Consider the following 4,642-nt stretch of genomic DNA (forward strand, 5'->3'; position numbering starts at 1 on the left):
GGGTTCACCTCCACCACTGTAAAACTATCAGTCCCACGTCTTAAATTAAAATGCTAACTTCTCTTTTCTTCCAAGAAATCTTCCCTATACAGGTATCGTGACCAGCCATGAAAGTCTTCCCTTGGATCTTCTGCCTTGAACTCTTGCTGACCCTGGGAGTAACCAAAAAGAGAACATGTCGACGGGACCAGCCTAAGCGCATACACCACCTATGCCCAGGAGACGTACTTCGATGCAACGATAACGACCCAGATGGATTCGGAAGGTGGAATATCACCCGGATAGACGGATGTGCCGGGCTCCTGAGGCAGCCCCACCGCTCAATAGAGTTAGGAATATCGCATGGAGGAATACCTTGTTATTGGACTGAGTGCAAATATGATTATGTTTGTAAGCGTGAAGGGGAAAAGACCCCTGAGCTGTGTCAACAAAACAGAGATACACAGAGGCATGATTGGTACCTGGGATTTAACCAAGAGAGAAAGCGTAATGGGTTAGCCCCCATAGAGATTTTTAACTATTTAAGATTAAAGGGTTCTCTGCCACAGAGACGTAAGAGAGATCTCCAACTCCAAAAGCACGAACTACACGTTAACACCTTCCTGTACATGAGTTATGTGTATGCCAAACGGCAGGGTATCTCTAGTTGCTGGGTGTGTTCCCACATCCCTATCCATTCTAAGGGAGGTATCCCTTTAAAGCCAATTCCCTTTACGTCCCAAGAATCCGTGGAATGGGTCATAAGACGAAACAATTCGGGAAATACGATAGGAACCCCAGAAACAAGAGTGGGCATCAGCGGGGTATAGTCTTAATGAGTTTAGAGGATGGTACCAGCCTAATTACAATCGAGTCCCTAAGCCCCCGTTCTTGCTCTTGACCAACACGTCTAGACCAAACGGGACGGTATGTTGGAAAAAGAGTGCCCCAAATAATGGCTCTTTTATGGGACAAAGTAATTGTAGCACCACCCACTATTGGCTACCGCCCATAGTCAACCTGACTACCCAGGGCATGTTCCAGGGCCAGTGGGCCCCAACGCTTAATAAAACCAGTGGGTTGCCATGGAATCACCTTGACTCTCGGCCTCTTATATATATGGCTAAAGAGGGAAATTTAACTGCATATAATGGTACGTGTTTCATATGCGGCCATAAGGCATACCCATGGTTGCCTCAGAACTGGATCGGGTCCTGCTATTTAGGATATGTAGTACCATATGTTCATCACTTGCCTTCCCTAGCGGATCACCACCATTATAGGCCAAAAAGGGCAATTACAGAAACGGAGCGATATTTCGCTATTTTGTTCCGCGGGTATGGGGTAGCCAGGACAATCAAGGAAATTCGGCAGGTGGCTTCGGTATTAGAGGAAGTAGCCAATGACACTGCAGTAGCACTGAAGAATGTTAATGCAGAAATGATAGCCATTCGGACAGTGGCTTTGCAGAATCGCATGGCTCTGGACTACCTGTTAGCCGCAAAAGGGGGAACAAGTGCACTGATTGGATCAGAATGCTGCACCTACATACCAGATAACTCAGAAAATATAACTAATCTGGTGGAGCACATACAGAAAGCTGTAACAAAATTACACAAAACCTCGGGAGAAGGTTGGTTAGAATGGCTTCTCAGTGGCTCATGGGGATCATGTTTGATGCACGGATTAGTTATTCTAATTGTAGCAATGTTTACTTTTGGCCTGATCATTGCTTGCATCAAAATCTGCTGCAAGGTAGCAATGGAACAAATTTGAGTATGAGACTCTGCTCAGGCAGAACTTATGAATGAACAAGGGTTGGTTATCATGGAATGATAAAAGGGGGAAATGAGAATCCCTGTGTGGCCAGTGTCCAGTAAAATATTAAAATGCCGACGTGGCAAAATAGCAGAATGCAAAATGGTTAGGAAAGGGTTAATAAGTTGATAGCTGAGGTTGGTAAAGGCCCCCTCCCACCCCGCCCTGCTGGGCCATATGTTTGCGTAGTCAGCAGGCCTGCATTGTCTTATCAATGTAGAGTCTTTGATGTGTTTCAGGGACTGGTCTGAGTGTCTCCATGTTGCGAGCTAATCAAGATTGGTAACACCTTAGCAAGACCAAAAGGCACATTCCGAGTGAGAAGAAAGGATGCATCCATCAGTGTCTGTCACTGCGGCATGATCAGGCCATGGGCTACCTGTGATTGGCTTGAAATTAGGTAACCTCGCATGGCCAGCCTATGCTCAACTTATGATTGGTGTTGACCCTTGTGTTAAAGATGTTCCAACCCATATTGATCTGAAAAAGGTATGAATTTCTGTATGTGTCTTTGTCTCCTTATACTGTTAGGATCGTCCGGACTCCCTCAGGAGTCTGAATTGAAGCGACAGACTGAGACCTGCTATTAAAGTTGTGATGAACTTTAAAGGTGTATTCGACTCAGTGTTTACTGAACCAGACTGAGGGGAAAAAAAGAAGCCAGTTCATCAAGGGGATTATCAGTTACACTATTGACACTGAGGGGATTATCAGTTACTGTATTAACATTGAGGGGATTATCAGTTACTGTATTTACACTGAGGGGATTATCAGTTACTGTATTAACACTGGGGGGATTATCAGTTACTGTATTAACACCAAGGGGATTATCAGTTACTGTATTTACACTGGGGGAATTATCAGTTACTCTATTTACACTGAGGGGATTATCAGTTACTGTATTTACACTGAGGGGACAATCAGTTTCTGTATTTACAATGGGGGGATTATCAGTTACTGTATTTACACTGAGGGGATCATCAGTTACTGTATTAACACTGAGGGGATTATCAGTTACTGTATTTACACTGAGGGGATTATCAGTTACTCTATTTACACTGAGGGGATTATCAGTTACTATATTTACACTGACGGGATTATCAGTTACTGTATTTGCAGTGAGGGGATTATCAGTTACTGTATTTACACTGAGGGGATTATCAGTTACTGTATTTGCAGTGAGGGGATTCTCAGTTACTTTATATACACTGACGGGATGATCAGTTACAGGATAAACACTGAGGGGATTATCAGTTACTGTATTTGCAGTGAGGGGATTATCAATTACTTTATATACACTGAGGAGATTATCAGTTACTGTATTAACACTGAGGAGATTATCAGTTACTGTATTAACACTGAGGGGATTATCAGTTACTGTATTTACACTGGGGGAATTATCAGTTACTCTATTTACACTGAGGGGATTATCAGTTACTGTGTTAACACTGAGGGGATTATCAGTTATTGTATTTACACTGAGGGGATTATCAGTTACTGTATTTACACTGAGGCGATTATCAGTTACTCGATTTACACTGAGGGGATTATAGTGACTGTATTGACACTGAGGGGATTATCAGTTACTGAATTCACACTGAGGTGATTATCAGTTACTGTTTTTAGACTGAGGGGATTATCAGTGACTGTATTTACACAGGGGGATTATCAGTTACTGGATTAACACTGAGGGGATTACCAGTGACTGTATTAACACTGGGGGGATTATCAGTTACTGAATTCACACTGAGGGGATCATCAGTTACTATATTAACACTGAAGGGATTATCAGTTACTGTATTAACACTGAGGGGATTATCAGTTACTGTCTTAAAACTGAGGGGATTATCAGTTACTCTATTTACACTGGGGTGATCATCAGTTACTGTATTAACACTGGGGGGATTATCAGTTAATCTATTTACACTGAGGGGATTATCAGTTACAGTATTTACACTGAGGGGATTACCAGTTACTCTATTCACACTGGGGGGATCATCAGTTACTGTATTTACACTGAGGGGATTATTAGTTACTCTATTTACACAGGGGGATTATCAGTTGATGTCTTTACACTGGGGGGATTATCAGTTACTGTCTTAAAACTGAGGGGATTATCAGTTACTGTATTTACAGTGAGGGGATTATCAGTGACTGTATTTACAGCGAGGAGATTATCAGTGACTGTATTAACACAGAGGGGATTATCAGTTGCTCAATTGACACTGAGGGGATTATCAGTTACTGTATTCACACTGAGGGGATTATCAGTGACTGTATTTACAGTGAGGAGATTATCAGTTACTGTATTAACACTGAGTGGATTATCAGTTCCTGTATTAACACTGAGGGGATTATCAGTTGCTCAATTGACACTGAGGGGATTATCAGTTACTGTATTAACACTGAGGGGATTATCAGTTACTGTATTTACACTGAGGGGATTAACAGATACTGTATTTACACTGAGGGGATTATCAGTTACTGCATTTACACTGGGGGGATTATAAATTACTCGATTTACACTCAGGTGATTATCAGTTACTCTGTTTACACTGGGGGATTATCAGTTACTGTATTTACACTGAGGCGATTATCAGTTACTGAATTCACACTGAGGCGATTATCAGTTACTGAATTAACACTGAGGGGATTATCAGTTACTGTATTTACACTGAGGGGATTATCAGTTACTGAATTTACAATGAGGCAATTAGCAGTTACTGTATTAAAACTGAGGGGATTATCAGTTACTGTATTTAAACTGAGGTGATTATCAGTCACTCTATTTACACTGAGGGGATTATCAGTTACTGTATTTACACTGATGCGATTATCAGTTACT

The sequence above is a fragment of the Heptranchias perlo genome, unplaced genomic scaffold, assembly GCF_035084215.1.
Source record: "Heptranchias perlo isolate sHepPer1 unplaced genomic scaffold, sHepPer1.hap1 HAP1_SCAFFOLD_168, whole genome shotgun sequence".
NCBI classification, from domain to species: domain Eukaryota; kingdom Metazoa; phylum Chordata; class Chondrichthyes; order Hexanchiformes; family Hexanchidae; genus Heptranchias; species Heptranchias perlo.